The sequence below is a fragment of the Talpa europaea genome (assembly GCF_964194135.1).
Source record: "Talpa europaea genome assembly, chromosome: 5".
NCBI classification, from domain to species: domain Eukaryota; kingdom Metazoa; phylum Chordata; class Mammalia; order Eulipotyphla; family Talpidae; genus Talpa; species Talpa europaea.
Window position 1 is genome coordinate 48,953,960 of NC_140071.1, and position 17,566 is coordinate 48,971,525.

Sequence of the window (17,566 nt, forward strand, 5' to 3'; positions counted from 1 at the left end):
AAGCCTTTGTACCTGCAAAGAAACCATCACAAAAAGAAAACAGCAACCTAAAGACTCAGAGAAGATATTTGATAACATACATCTGAAAAGAAGCAGCTAACATTCAAATTATATAAAGTACAATCCAACAACAACAACATGCTTCCAAATAACCTAGAAATCAAAGAAGAAATCACAGGAGAAATTACTGTTTTGAATAGAATGAAAATGAAAACCCCACATATCAATGTTTGTATACTTAAGGGAAATTTATAGCATTAAATTCTTCTTTTAGCAAAAAGGTCTAAAATCAGTGTTCTATAGTTCTACCTTAACTAGAAAAAAAGGACAAATTAAACCCAAAATAAATAGAAGAAAGGAAATAAGATGAGATGAAATAGAAAATGAAAAAGAACAGAGAAAATCAATAAATACAAAAGTTGTTTCTTTGAAAAGATCAAGACTGAGGAACTTACAAGACACTGTGGACTGGCAGGTTTCATGAGAGCTACTCAGTCTTGGCTGTACATTAAAAGCAGTTGGAGAAACTTAAAAAACTCCTGCTCTATTTCTGATTGTTACATCAGAATCTTGGGATCAATATGTAGTAGGGATTCCAAGGTGATTCAGTGCAGCCAGGTTTGAGAACCACAGTTGAGGGATGGGGCAACTCCTGGCCTTTTGTCATGGATCACCAGCCACCCCACCAAATATTTGTCAGTGTCTGTCTTGGCTGGTCAGTGTCTCCAAAGCAGAACCCTCTAATCTCTTGTATAGACTTGATGTGCCTAGCTACTGGTGTTCAGTTTGAAGTGGGAGAGTGTAGAATGAAACAGGACAAAGAGGCTGGGATCTCTCCTTGTTAGTTTTAATCCTTTACCAACATCCATGGTGTCTCAGCCCTGCCTCTGGTCCCACAGTTCATGTCTTTGGTGATCAGTTACCCCACAATCAATCACTGGTTTCCTGCCAAGGCTGGTGAGAGGCAGAAATCTGACTATGCTGGTTCAGTGAGCAAATCTGAAAACCTCAATGTTCTCATATATTCAGTAGATCTTCAGTTTTTTAATTCTAGTCTATACCCCTCAGATTCCCAAGGCTTTTAAGGTGTCTGTAGAGCAAATTAGCTTCTATGTTGCTTCCCTTTCCACTGGCTTAGGATTGTTTTCTTTGTTCTGATAAATCAGTTAGCATATAGTCTTCCTTTCCAGTTTTCCATTTTTTTCTCTTGTCTCAGTTTTTCCATTTCCATTCTCTTAAAACTTGTAGATGGCTTTACCCCCTCCTTTACTAGCAATTCAATGGGATTTCAGGATGCAGTGGAGATAAGAGTATTTAATTTGCCACATTTAACCAGAAGATTTCCAGAGTCTTTAAAAAAAATCAGAATACGAATGATAATCACTTTCAATTACCTTCACAAGAAGCCAGAATGGGAGCTGTATTGGCCTCTGGGATATGAGGACTATCGCAGGGTATGATAGTAGTTTTCCTGATCATATTTCACAATATATAATTCTTGCTAAGTCTCTAAATAAAATTAAATTGGATTGCAGAACACTAAGTCAAGTGCTTACAGAACTAATTGCAAAGAAAATCATAATTTGCTAGTAACAGTTAAGCCTTCCTCATTAAAACTCTGGTGTGTTTTGTTCTCCCATAAAACCACTAGTGATACACAGAGCAATGGAACCAAATAGAAAACCCAGAAATAAACCCACAGCTTTATGGTCAACTAATCTCTGGCAAAGGAGCAAAGAATATGCACTGGAGCAAAGAAAGTTTGTTTAATAAATGTTACTGGGAAAACTGGGGCGCTACATGCAAAAGAATGAAACTTGACTACTACCTCACACCATGCACAAAAAACCAAATCAAAATGGATTAAAGAACTAGGCATAAGACCTGAAACCATAAAATATATAGAAGGAAATATAGCGAAACACTACATGACATGCACCTCAAAGACATCTTTACAGACACATCACCCAAAGCACTGATAGTGAAGGCAAAGATAAACATCTGGGACTACATCTGCTGCACCTCCCCCTGCAGTGACCCTTAGGGCTAATGGCTTTCGCCACGGTCCCTAGGTCCGGCTGGGCAAGGAACCAGCACGCAGGGGGAGAACAGCAAAACTCCCTGAAGCAGGGGGAGAACAGCAAACACCCCCCCCCCAAGACAAAGATAAGACGGAAGCCTGTTGAAAGATAATGACCCCAAGGAGCCACTACAGGAATGCTGACCGCACAAAACCTTATCTCGCCTTCTCAAAGCCCACAAACTTTATTCTAATACAACTGTCTCTCTAAAATCTTTTCTCTTTCTAAAATCTTTTCTCTTTCTCTGTCTAAAAAGGTCATTGGTTTGCTGATTAAAAAAGAACATACAAAATCTAATAACTAGGTTAATTCAAATGAAATGTTACTAAACTCTGTATTAATAGAACTGTTAGCTTAATAATTTCTCTGTTGTATGCTTAGCCTGTTAGCATTAATCTTAATGATAAAAATATTACATTGTGAAAAGTAAAATTCACCCGTGCTAATTAATAGTAATTTAGTGGTAGTGAGTAGTTTAAACAAAAAGTAATCACATAAAATAAAAAGAAAAATTAATAGCCTAACTACTTAGGAATGCGCCTGGGTCCAGATGTAAATCACTGCTCTGTCAATGATAAGCTAAACCTATAAGCAAGCTGATTTCTTCACTGATGTTCGCCATTCCTATGCCTTTAGAAAAACATATATATACTGGTCACCAACTCAAAGAAAATTACACTCAGATTTTCACTCTCTTGAAGTGTGTCTGTTTGTCATTTCTTTCACCGACGCCCTGACCACCCTGCACGCTTCTCTCAACCCTGAGGCAGCCTCATCGTCTACTGCTGTGCTGGTCCGCGGCAACATCAAATTAAAGAGCTTCTGCACAGCAAAAGAGACAATAACCAAAATGAGGAGAAACCCCACTGACTGGGAAAAAATTTTTGCACACAACACTAGTGATAAAGGACTGATCACAAAAATCTACAAAGAGCTGAGAAGACTCAACAAAAACAAAGTAAATAATCCATCAAAAAATGGGCAAAAGAACTAAAAAGAAACTTCTCCAAAGAGGAAATGCAAATGGCCAACAGGCATATGAAAAAACGTTCAACATCACTTGTAATCAGGGAAATGCAAATCAAAACAACCATGAGATACCATCTCATACCAGTGAGAATGGTACATATTAAAAAAACTAGCAATAACAAATGTTGGCAAGGATGTGGAGAAAAAGGAACTCTCCTGCACTGTTGGTGGGAGTGCAAACTGGTCCAACCACTATAGAGAGCTGTGTGGAGATTCCTCAACCTACTAAAGATAGAAATTCCATATGATGCAGCAATTCCACTGCTAGGTATTTACCAAAAGGACACAGAAACAAATTCAAAAGGTCACCTGCACCCCTATGTTTATAGCAGCACCATTTAAAATAGGTAAGCTTTGGAAACAACCCAAATGCCCAAAAATAGATGACTGGATCAAAAAGATGTGGTCCATATACACCGTGGAATATTACTCAGCATTCAAAAAAGATAAACACATGCAATTTGCAACAACATGGATGGAGCTGGAAGGGATCATGCTCAGCGAAATAAGCCAGAAAAAAAAAAAAAGAAAAATACTGGATGGTCTCACTCATAGCAGGAATCTAGAAAACCTAAATAAGGGACCATGAAAAAGAATAACTATAATAAAGAAAAAATCAAAATCAACAAGTAACTATAAACCGAGACACACTACGGGGGCAGGCTGGGGGGGCCCAGGGAAGGCGGGGAGAGAAGAGATTGGGGTCAAAATAAGGGGGGTGCAATTGTATGGGGAAAATAACCAAGATGAAAATGCAAACATTGTGCAAAAATGAAAAATGATGTAAGATATATATAAAATAAAATATAAAAAAAAAATTAAAAAAACCACTAGCGATAACTATTCTAACAGGTTGTACTGGCCAGAAGAAAATAGAATACCTAAGTTATGCTCTTCTCATTTGGAAGTCATAATAGACATGTTGTTCCCTGGGTATCAAGAGTATGTGCCCTCTCATCCACTGTCCTTCCTCAGGTTTTGAAATTTCCATAGTCCTTCTTGGGTTTGAGTTTTGAACCTTAGACAGGAGATGGTCACTGCGGACGTGGATATCACTCTGTGAATTTGCCATCAGAGAAATGGGCTGAGCATCCAGCCAGGAGAGAGTCCACCTGGGCTCTGCCCTGTCCAGCCTCTAGCCCACCTCTCTGGGCTTCTGGTTTTTGTAAAATAAAAGGGTAGTCCAGAAAATGTCTTTGGATTTTCTAGTTCTATAGTCATTAAGCCTATACCAATTATTACTGAAAAATGTGTCTCCAGAAGTATGCAGAGATGTAATCTGATTCTAAGGAGAAATGGCTGAAAGGCTGGGCCTAGTGCCCCCACCTACAGGAGTGTCCTGAGGGTAGTGATCACTGGCATTTCAATTCTTACATAGGGTTAGTTTGAATATTGGTTCCCAGGCAAAGCCTTTGCGGCGTTATAATAAATTGTAATTCGGGGCTATTATGACCTGTGGGTTATTGCATTTAAATCTTCAAACAAAATAAAACATGATTGTAATTAGACTTTGGGTCATTTTGAGGTTCTGGGGATACCCTCTTCTGGCAGGGAGGGCAAGTTCTGGAAGCAGAGGAACTAAAGAGCCCCACAGACTGAAGCTGCTTAGAGGAGCTTAGCCCTGTGGGCCCGGTTAATCGTAACACACTGGGCATGCACTGTATGAAATGGTTGGCAATCTGCAGTAACAAACCACATTGGAAAATCGATATACAGGGGATGTGCCTGTGCAGAGAACCAAGTGCAAATTGCCCTTGCCTATCACTGGCTTCTAATTAAAAAGTCACCAAAGGTATGTTTAAGCCTGGTAAACCATTTGAACATAATTAAATCCTCAAGATAGCCCAGTCAGTGAAATGGAAATATACTCCAGATGAATCTCTGCCTCCATTTATCTATATTTACACTGCCAGAGTTTGCATCCTGGGCCTTGTTGATAATCTGACGACAACCTTATTAGATATTTGTCATGGGCCAGGAGCTGTGCTAGATGCTAGGAGTATAGAGATCCATCGGAAACAAGAGGAACCCCAATCCCTCCCTCATAGAATGCATATTCTTGTGAGAAACACAGACATTAAACACTAGTTCAAATAATGAACTTAAAGATCACAAGTGTGAGAAGGTTGATGAAAAAGATATTCAGGGTGCCATGTCAGCACGCGATTGGACATTTGACTGGTAATGTGTCCTGGGAAATGCTAATACCAGCCCAGAAAAAAAAAAAAAAAAAGCCCTGATTGTAGCTTTTACTCAAATACTTTCATCTAGACTGATCTCCAGCTATTCCTGTCACCAAAGGCAAAGTTGGAACAAGACATACAGTGACAGACCATTGCATTGTATTAATGGCATACACATGGCCTCAGGATCATGGATAATGTATCTATGGATGTAATGAGTTTCCAGGTGCTTATTACATTATTAGTGTAATTTTTGTTTGTGTAATTTAATTTCTAACAAAGAGTTTTTTAAAAAAAATTAATGACTTGCAAAAATGCATCTCTCGCAAACCCTAAAACTAGTTTGGGGCTGGGGGTGAAGGAAGGTGACACTTTAAAGTGAGGGGTGGAATGAAATACAGAAGCAGTGGGGACAACACTACCAGGGAGGAGCAATAAATAGCAGGGATGAATGTCCTGGGATTTAAAGAGATTCTGGCATATTTGAGAACCTGGGGCATAGAAAGTAGAGAAAAATGAGGCTAAAGAGAAAATACGGACCAAATCATACAGAGCCTTAAAGTCCATAGAAAGGATTTTGGGCTTTGTCCTAAGTTCATTGGTAAACCACTGAAGGTGTTAAGCAGGGGAATGCTAATCAGATTGAAATATTTAAAATTTCATTCTGCTCTGTGTGTGGCTTAGGACACCAAAGCACAGCAACAAAAGAAAAACGTAGGCAAGTTGGACTCCACCAAAATTAAAAACTGTGCATCCAAGGGTACTACCAAAATTGTGAAAAAAAAAATAGAATGAAGAAAATATTTGCAAATCAAAAATCAGATAAGGTTCAAATATCCATAATGAATGAAAAATTCATGCAGAGCTCAAGTAGAGACAATGAAAAAAAAATGGGCAAAGGACTTGAGTAGACATTTTTCTAAAGAAGGAAAACAAATATGCAACAAATGCTTGAAAAGATGCTCAATAAGGAAATATAAATCAAAACTCCAGTGAGATACCACTTCACAATCAACAGTATAGCTATAATTAAAACAAGACAGAAAATAACAGGTGTGGTGAAGCTTTCTGGTGGGCAGGTAAAATTGTACAGCCATTGTTAAAATTTTGACAATTCCTCAGTGAGTTAAATATAGATTACCCTACGACCCAGTAAGCTCACTCTTAGGTAGATGGCCCCCAAATAAAAACAGGTGTGAGGAACTTGAACACAAATGTTCATTGCAGCCCTATTCACAATAAGCAAAAGGCAAAAACAAGTTAAATGTCCCTCAAATGATGCATGAGTAGATACAATGTGGTATAGAGACACATGAAATATAAATTGGCCATAACAAGGAATGACGTACTGATACATGCTATAAATGGGTGTACCTGGAAAACATGTTAAATAAAAAAAGACATAAAACCACATTGATTTCATTTATTAAAACATGCAGAATAGACAAATTCATTGAGACAAAGCAAATTAGTGGTTACCAGGAACCAGCAGTAGGAGAGAGTAAGTATTAATGAGTAGGGGATTTTCGTTTGGGTGATAAGGTTATTCTAGAACTAGTGATGATATTTGCAAAACATTGTCAATGTATTAAATGCCACTGAATTTATTCTTTCAAATGGTTAAATTTTGCATTATGTGTATTTTACCATAGAAAGGGGAAAAAAGTGAACACAAGGAGACCGCAAGGAAATATCTGGTTGGTAGAATTGAGAGGACTTGGTAGTAAGGGGAGTGGGTCAAGGATAACTTACAAGTTTCTGACAGCAACTGCGTGGGTGGTGTTGCCATTTACCAAAATAGGAAATTCCAAATGTGGAAATGCAAAGATCGTGAGTTCCCCTTGGGGAGTGTTGTGATTGAGATGCCTGGGAAGCCTTGTTAAAATTCTGCTAAGGGATTTCAGAAAGGCAGTGAGCTTCCTGGCAGTTCTTTTTGTGCTATTACCTCGTATTTCCAGGTGGCTGCCGCCTCTGTCCATGGCTTCCTGGCCATGAGACAGAAAAGAAGAAGGTATGAAGAAGGTGGTGCAGCAGGGCAGGGCAGGGCAGGGCAAAAAGCTTTCCAGAAATTCCTAGCTCATGTCTCATTGGTTGGATGAATGTCACATGGGCATCCCTGGCTGCCAGGCAATGTGGAGGAGTAATTTTGCTGGGCACGTTGCCACTCCTAACTAGAATTGTGGTTCTATTTATAAGGAAGAAACTGGTGTGGCTATCAGTATGCAAATATCAGAGTCAGCCATACAGTGTAATCATGGACAATTCCAGTGGAATTTGGACAGGAAAGACTGGGAAATAATGCCAGGTGGAGAGTCAGTATCCTCTTAACTTGTCGTTGAGTCTCTGTGACTTCAACTCCTTTTATTTTTCCTCACAGATTAGAAAATTTAAACACTTCAGAAACTTTCCTCCATGTCACTGTGACTCTCCAACATCCTCGGTGGGCCTAGCTTTGGAGACACTCTTCGGGTAAGGGGAGAATAACAAACCAGCCTTCCTCAGCTAGAAGGTTCTATAAGGTAAGTGAGCTGGTGCTATGCTCTAGAGAAATAAAGTGAAATAACCACACAGATGAAAGTCACCTAGCTTTTGTTTGACACACAGGATATTGATAACATATGGATCCAGGAAGGTTTTCAGTCTCCCATGACTTAGTGAAATATTCATTTTCTTGCTGTACCTAAGCTAGAATTTTTCATTGTTTGGCCTTTGCTTAAAGATGGGAACATTTCAAAATTAAAACAAACTTTCAGCTCTTTGTGAGGAAGCCTAATCTAAAACAAATTTTGTCTGATAGTCAAAATAAAAAAAAAAGGGGGGGCTTGTCATTTTTCAAATGTCAACTAACACAAAATGAATTTTTACACTTCATTTCTAACATGTAAAACCCTTGGAAACATGGGGGATGAAATGTTTGATGCTATTCGCAGGCATGTGTACCCCAAAGAGCAGTTAGGAGAGGCAGATGTTGACTCTTGGAAGTAAGTCTATGTCTGAGACTTATTTAGGGCAAGTGGTGTCATTTTCCTTTACTTGTCGCAAGAGACCTGCGTTTGATGATTACTTTGTGACTACAGAAGAAAATATCACCTTTCTCTTCTGAACCTCAAGGCTCTGTTGCCTCATTTATAAAACATACAACCATTCCTCTAGGTAATTCCACTCGTAAGCATTAAATTCCATTCTGCATTTTTTTCTCTTTGTTGTTGTAAGGAAATAAAACTTAGAAATTAGAAACTGAAACAGCAGACCCCAGTCTGTGGTACTGGAAAGGGCCAGGATGCCGGTTCTTGTCCCATATGTCCTAACACATCTGGCTATATAGGTTTTGGCAAGTCCCTTCATTTTTCTGGGTTTCTGGTTTCCCTATAAATAAAAAGAGGAGGGGGGTTAGAAGAGTGGGAGGCTTTAAATACCTAATTCCCAAGACCCCCTCAAGTTTAATTTTCTGTGATTTTTTTTTAATGTAAGCCAAGGTCTTGAGTTTATGTAGCAATAAACTTTGCTTCCAGTTTCAGATGCAAGAAAAACGACTTACTCTGGTTTAATTACTTAGACATTTTCCCATAATCAAAAATTTGGAAATAAACAGCTAGTCTATTAGTTTAATGGTTCAAAAGGCATAGCATCTTTTTTGTTAGAGCTCTATTGTAGACGTATAATTGACAGAAAATAAACCCCATATAATTAAAGTGTGCAATTTGATGGATTTTGCACTCTTATATACCCATGAAACTAGTATAATATTCAAAATAGGAACATATCCATCCCCCTCAAAAGTTTCCTCAATTCCCATTCTATTCCCTCCCTCCTGTCTCTTTGTACTAAGCACCTTTCTGTCTCTATAGAATATTTTGTATATTCTAGAATTTCATGTAAATAGAATCAATATTATATACTCTTTTAGTCTGTCTTCTTTCACTCAAAGAATTATTTTGAGATTCACCCATATTGTATGTATATCAATTTTTTTCCTTTTTATTACTGAGTAGTATAGTATATATTATTTGGCTATATCACAGGTTGTTACACATTCATTTATTGAAGGACATTTGGGTTGTTCCTAGCTTTTGACTATTACAACTAAAGTTGCTAGGAACATTTGTGTAACTATCTCTGTATGGATATAAATTTCCTTTTTTCTTGAGTAAATATCTAGGAGTTGGATGGCTGGATCATGTAGTAAGTAGATGTTTAGTTTTTTTTTAAGGAAACTGCCAAACTGTTTCCAACATGGTTCCACCATATTATATTCGTATCGACAGTGTATGAGAACTGTTCTCCATCTTTGGCAACACTTAGAATAGTCTTCTTTTTCCCTTTGGTCATTTAAAAAAATATTTAAAAGGGTGTACAGTGGTATCTCATTATGTTTTTACTTTGTGTTTCCCTATCGATGTTAAGCATCTCTTTATGTGCTTGCTTTCATGCATTTTCTTGGCGACACAGCTGTCTAAAATGTCTATTTCTTTACTGGGTTGTTTGTTTTCCTATTAAGTTTTGAAAATTCTTTATATATTCTGGAAACAACAAGTCTTCTATCAGATATATGATTTGAAAATATTTTCTCTCAGTATCTGGTTTGATAAAAGTCATTTTATCAATTATGGATTATGCTTTTGGTGTTGTATCTAAGACATTTGCATGTAACCCAAAGTCAAAGTTTTTATTCTGAAAAGTTTTTTTAAATAGTTTTAACCTTTACATTGATCCATTTTGAGTTAGAATTTGTATATAGTGTGAGGTATAGATTAGATATAGATTAGATGTCTGTCTTTTTATTTTTGCACATAGACATTCATTTTTTTAAGCATCATTTGATTTTTTAATAGATTTCTTTAATATAGGGTTTTGTTAACCATTTTGATGCAATTTTCTTTTGTGTTAATAGCCTAAAAATGATGTGTACCATTACACTGGCCATCATACCTAGTACAACTGCAAGGAAGGACCACAGAGAAGTGCAGTCTCTTCCATATGCCTGGCATAGAAAAAGAACCAGATATTAGTCAAACATGTTACGCTAACTCATAGGACTGATCTTAGGGAAAAGCGCTCTGCCAGGGTGTCCTCTTACTCAGAATTTCTTTCCAGTGTGAGGTCAGGGGCACCTTTAGGGGATAGAGAGGTGATAAGGACTTATATTGAAGCTGCATTTATATAGCAAGAAATAGGTATTCGTACCAGTTAATTATTTCAGGCAGCTCTGGAGGATGCTGGTGGAGGTTATGAGTGAGCAAAAACCCCAGCCCCACTTCTTACCCTTTTTCCTGCCTAGTCACTTTACATTGTCTGAGCTTCATGTGCTTTAAATGTGATGCACTGAGCATACGTCCATTTGGTACCAATCAAAGCCCCAGATGGGCAAGCCATTAATAGGCTACCAAGTGCAGGCATCCATGAGACTGGTTCCCTACAACATAGCACCTGAGGCTGGGCTGATAACTTATTCCACCCTCTGTTTCCTACAAACAGCTTCCATGCCTTGCATCACTGTAATGTATCCTCTCAGAAAAGGCAACCAGAAAAGTAGATCAATAGTTTAGATTATTGCTGTGACTCTTGGAACTCATCTCTTATTAGAAGTGAGCCTGGGCAGTGGTGTCTGAAAAAGGAGGAGCGAGAAGAACAGTATTTACGCAGTTTTCTCAGTGGGAATCTGCTGAGCACTCAGCACAATCAATGAATAGGGAGGAGAGCAGACAGGAAAACCTGTAGCCAAAAGACACACAGCCCCTTCACACAGAAGCTCTTATCTGTCTAGGGAATCAGAAACCCAGTCATGGAGGGGCCAGGAACAGAGAGTTTTATCATCTCCAGGGTATCTGTATTTTTAAGAAGTTCTAAAGGTAATCCTAAGAACCAGTCAAATTTGGGGATTACTTCCCTTTAGTAACACATGTGGTATTAGATAACCACTCAGTTGATTTAAAACCTATTGATAGGCTCTTGCCAATTTATTGGCTATCCAATTCTGCATATTTATCAACAAGGGTTTGTTTAAACAATATTGTTTCTTTGATTTATTTGAATATATTATTTGTCAAAGTAGCCTGCATTGTGATGCAAATCCTGAAGACCAAAAAAGTGACTGATATTCCTTTGTTTAAAAGGCTGGTGACATGGACATTGACTACTTGAAACTATTTATTCTTTGTCCAATTAAACTTAAGATAGGGGCCTCCCGGATGGTGCAGCGGTTGAGCGCTGGGTTGCGAAGCTGCCCGCAGCCTCTGCAACGCCGGTTCGATCCCCGGCTGCTCCCCGGCCATGGGAGGAGGGTCCCACATGGCGCGCAGACCTCTCCTGCCGCTTGCTGCTCCCCTCAGCAGTGTACTTCGGTCCTTCTGCCTGCTCTGCTCCCCGCTCTGGCTCTGGTGAATTCTCTCACCCTCCCACGCTTCTGACTGTACCCAGTGCTTGTATAAATAAATAAATAAATAAATAAATAAATAAATAAATAAATAAATAAAGATAAATAAATAAATAAATAAATAAAGCACAAATGTTTAAAAAAAAAAAACTTAAGATAAATGGTGACTAATGTCTGTCCCCACCTCTGCAGAGCTGCTGAATGCAAATCTGAATCATGAGCTTTGTCACTTACTGAATTCCCAGTCAATCAGAGCAAATGTCCCTGAACCTCTTTCTGCCAAGGTTTTCCTAAACTAGAGCCATCTCTCCCATTATCCATGTTCAGATCCTTCAAACAAAGGTCAAGTTTGCAGCACACACTGCATCTTACACAGACATTTTCAGACCTAAAAAGTTCAAGGTTTCTGAGGAAATGCAAGGGTTCAGAAGGGCTTAGGCAGATATGTGGACAAATTGAAGAGAGTGAGGGTCAGCTAAATCGGCACACCAGTGATCTGAATTCTCTGAAAACAAACATCTCCAGACATGCTCAGTGCATTGCAGGTTCTCAAGACAAGCTGGTCCATCCCAGCTGAGCTGAACAGCTCATGGTTGCTTTAGATCAACTTCCTAGATTTCCTGGGCATGGTGCAGGATTTCATATTGTTTGTGATATATGAACCTAATTATTTTTTTCTCAAAAGGATATCCAAAATACTTTATGCCTCATTTATGGGACTCATCACCTTTCTTTATCTGCCTAGAAACAGGTTCTCCTCTTCTTGGTTCAGCTCTGTTTCAACTTTCTGGAAGAGCTCCACACAAAGCCACACAATGAAACTTATGTCCAATTTTTTCAGTTTAAACAAAATCCCTATGGAAGTTATGCAAAAACAGACTCTGAGATAAGTAGTAAAAGATTACTACCACTATTTTTATGCCGTGTTGGTATGAAGGGGAGAGAAAATGCAAACACAAGTTAGCTTTGTTGGAAAAAAAATTCCCGCAAACCTGTCTATTCTAAGTGGGTTCTGCCATCCGCCGCATCAACACAAAACATAGGAGACTTTAATGGGAAGGAACTTTAATAAAACTAGGAAACAATACAGGTAAGGCGAAGAATCTAGTTTCTAAATCAAGCACCCAAAGTTACCCATCCCCTCGTGGGTAAAAGTCCATCCAAATGGGATCGGCCCAGAGCAAGGCCCCAAAGCCTGCTACAAGTCTAAAGCATCTTCCAGTGGGGACCCACAGAAAAGGGTCACAAACAACTGGACAAGCCCGGAAGGAAAAGAGCAAAATCAACATCAAGATAAAAACTGCCATGGTCACCTCCCCACAGGTCTCACCCACATCTGTGTCACCCAGTCCACGACCAAAAGACAAGCACAGTTTCTTTACGTGTCTCTAGGCTCCATGCGCCTCCTCCAGGTCTCCTGGCTCCATCCTGCTTCCTTCCTCAGTCTCTTCTCCAGCTTCTCCTCTTCCTGCTCAGCTCCACCCTTCCTTGGGTGGGGCAGGGAACCTGGAACCTCTCCCTTTCCTGGGGACCACCCTGTTACAGTATCTTGTACTATATATTATCTTTTATTTAATTCAAATTGAAATTGAAAAATTAAATGACACTGTAGAAAAACCACATAAAGAATGAATAGTTATGTTATGGACTAAATGTGTCATAAAATGTAATGAATTGCTGCCCAGTGATGGTAGCACAAACAGGACTTTGGTGGGATTTTTAGTTCACAAGTGTGGAACCCTTGCAATGGGATTAATGCCCAAATAAGAATAGACAGGGGAGCTTGCTCTCTTCCTCTCTCATAGCAGCCCTATGAGAATACAAGGAGAAAGTGGCAATATGCAAACCAAGAAGTAGGTTCTCACCTACTTCAGACACCAGACCTGCCAATACCTTGATCTTAGTCTTCCCAGCTTCCAGAACTATGAGAGATATTTGCTGTTGAAGTCTTTGAATCTAATATCAACTAGAAAAATGAAGGCAAGCCATGATATATAAAAAATTTGCACAAATCAATAAGAAATTTCAATCCGCCTCACTGAGGGCACAGGGGTTAAAGTCTCACCACTATCAAGCTATCTCCAGCCACTGCAGCCAGAGTTCCATGCCTGGCCAGGGAGGTGACCCACATGGTGCAGCAGACCTCTCCTGTCTTGCCCACTGCTACCCTCAGCAGTGTATTTCAGTCAATCTGCCTGTTCTGCGCCCTACTCTGTCTCTGGTGAATCCTCTCACCACCACCCCCCACACCTCTGGCCTGCACCCCAGTTGTATGCATAAATAAAAATAAATCTTTAAAAGAAAAAGAAATCTCATCCTCTGCTCCCATACTCCATTTCTGATGATCTGATCTCCAGATGTGTGGCAGTTTTTCCCACACCAAGCAGTTCTGTGATACCAGCTAAGTGTCCTACAACTTAATTGAAGAGTGGCATTACCTACCTGAAGAGAGAATCCTATAAAGTAAGAGTTCAGTTCCCAAAACTTCCCCTCCATTCAGATGACAACCACAAGCCTGGGTTGTGACCCGTGTTTTGATCAACTGGCTATACAGAGGTCCTGCCTCAGTTTCCATGAATTTCCTTGAGCAGCTCAAGAACTCAGGAAAACAGTTTACTAGGAAACCTGTTTATTACAAAGGATGTTTAAGGATATGAATGAGTAGCCAAGATGATGAGATTCATAAAATAAGGTCCAGGTGGGTCCTAAGCTGCTGACTCCTTGGAGTTTGAGGCACCACCCTCCCCGCATGGCGGGGCTCTCTGAACTTACCCTTTCTAGGGTTTATGGAGGTTTCATTTTATAGGCACGATCATTTAAATCATTGCCATTGGTGATTAAGTGAATCTCCTGCCTTTCTTCCCTCCCCAGAGGTAGGGGGAAGTGCTGAAAGTTCCAACACTCTAATCATCAGGTTGGTTTCCCTGGCAACCAGCCCCCTTCCTTAGGGGCTTTCCAAGAGTCACCTCATTAACATAAACTCAGGGGTGGTTGAAAGGCTCGTTATGAATAATAAAAGGAACCTTTATTGCTCTTTCACTTAGGAAATTCCAAGGTTTTTAGGAGCTCTGTGCCGCTTATATTATTTCCTCTTGTAAGCCACAATATCAAAGACATGGTCAGGTAATTCACCAGAGCAATAAACATATATAAGCAATAAATATATATCATGACCCCGTATGAAAATAAAAAGAGCAATGACACTCCATTGTAGAGAACTTGTCTGTTGTCTCTTCCACGTGGCTAACCTGGCTAAAGATGCCTCTACTGTTTAAATTCCATGGTTCACAATTCCTGGTTCTATTCTACATTGTTCTTTGTGTAACATGGTTTCCAGAACTTTTCTCCAGTCTCCTGATGCTCTTTACCTGGAATCCCTCAAGCTTCCAAAGCCCTTCTTAGTGTGTAGCACACGTACATGAACACATTTTTGGTATAGCATAGCTGATGCAAACAGTGGGGTTATTATTTTCAAAGATGGAGCTATGATTATCTTTTAATGTGTCAGCTGATGGGGAGCAAATAATGTAACTCTCCTTTTCCTGACCTGAGTTCCAAGTGTTTAGGATTTTATCAACATGCACATTTTCCCCAGAGATTAAACAATGGATCCAATAAAGGTGTGGCGATCATTCTTATCTTCTCTCTCAGATTACCTTTGCCTCAGTTCTAATATCAGTTTCCAGATATGGTCCTTTGAGAAATTCAGGTTTTATTTTCCAGATCCAGCAGCTATCTATCCCTTTAGAAATAGGGTTTTCCTGGGAAACTCAAATGCCAAAGAATTCTCTATATGATTAAGTCCTCCAAATGAAACACCTCCTACCATATGTTTTTGCAATTATTTTCAATAAGTACTCTGTATTCAAAATAATTTTTGAGTCAGTTTCCCTTCTCCATTTCTTCCTTGAGGCAAGTTTGAGGTGCCTAACTTTAACTTTGTTTGGGATCCATTGGTGTCAAATAGGGCAGCTTTAAATGGATAACTGTGAAGGCATTTTGAGCGAAAGTCTCCTATGTTTTGTGTTGATGCGGCGGATGGCAAAACCCATTGAGAATAGGCAGGTTTGCGGGGCTTGGGCTGCCCCTCTCCCTGTCCTATAACAATATCTTTTTGGAATAGTCTTTGTAATGGATATAAACTGAAGTGACTCCTGGTTCAGCACCTTTCTAGCTGCTCACTCAAGCCGGGTCGGGGTCACAGTTCCAAGAGTAGAAGACACTGACCTGGGCCAGAGTATTTAAATGGACTACCCAAGGCAGGAGGAACTGAGGCAGAAGATGCCGGTGCCATTGATTCCAGGGCCTTCTACTGCTGCTCTGGTCCTTTCTTCCCCCAGTTCTGACTTTTCTTCTATTCAGAATCCTACCTGTAAATCTGTTTATGATTATGTTGGCCAGAGCTGAAGGCTAATCCGTGTTAAATTGGAGAGGATATCAGCGTTTTGTCATAGCAATCTTTCACTAGCTCTCTGCTTTGTCATATTGGTCAGAGTCAGACCAAACAGACGGGCCAATAATGTGGTTGCAGTCCAATGACCAGGAAGATTTTTACTGTTTCAGTGAGTTCCAGGGCAGGCGGGGAAATGATGTTTCAGACTAAAAGGGTTGCAGGCAGCAGGAATTCCCTCTTAGTCAGAGGAGGGTCAACCTGTAAAGCCTTCAATAGATAGGGAAGACAACCTTATTTACTCATTCTGCTTATTTAAATGTTAAACCCATTCAAAAATACTCTTATGGAAATACCCAGAATAATGCTTGACCAAATATCTGGGCACCCATTATCCCAGACCAACAGCCACATAAAAGTCAAACCTTCCCCACTATTTTTTTTTTTTCTTTTTTTTTCACGTCAGAAGGGTAATGTGCCGACGTCGTAACAAGGTTTAAGGGAGGCACATCTCACACAGCCGCGTGAGCACCCAATCATCATGCTTATGAACCGGAAAAGGATCCTTCCCCACTATTTTAACTGACATTTCCCTTCCCTGACAGGGCTGAGATGGTCAGTTTCACCTGGGTCTCATCCAACACAGGCTACAGGTTGACTTTCCCCTGCTCCTTGTACAAATGCAAATGCAAGTGCGTATCAGCTTTCAATAAACAAATGCAGACCACTCTCAGAGATAATTTGGGTTTCACTTAAAGGGATTGTGTAGAAGATCTCTCGATGATATCCTCATGTTCAAAATCTAAGAATGTATGATTTTGGGAAAAGGGTCCCTCTTGGGATATTATTTTGCTGGGGTGCAGCTCTGCATCATCATAAGGTGCTTGGAGCCTGTGGAAAGGGCCTGGAAAGGGTAGTCACATCAGAATCATTCACTTGCAGCAACATAAAAGACAGATCTAAATAAAAGCATAAGTAAATAATAAATAACTAAATTGAACTTTGCAGACAAGTGACTTTTCTTTGGAAATGATATGTGAGACCAAAAGGAAACTTGTATCTCATAAGGCTTTCATAATAAGTCTTACTGCTAACAAAGTTATATTTTAAGCAAGTCACCATAATCATTATTCTAAGCGAGTCACCATAATCATTATTCTTTTATGCTTGTTGAATGCCAGCAGGGAGCTCTGCACCAGAAAACTGTGTAATCACATTCCACAGGCAAAGAATTTATAACATTATCTGGCAGAAAAGGCAAAGATAGGACAGTACAATCTGTGGAATTTGTTAACCGAGTGCATTGAAAGTATTCCTTACTGTGAACTGATTTGTTTGCAAAGAAGTATAGGTAATCTTCATCTTGCACAAACACCATAGTTACTATCTCCACCTTGTGACCTTTCATCTTCCTGAAATTGTCATTCCCCAAAGACCAAAGGAAGTGAACTGACAAGCAGGGCAGGAAGCTGCCAGGGCCTGGTTATCTCTTCTCATGTTGGCCATCACC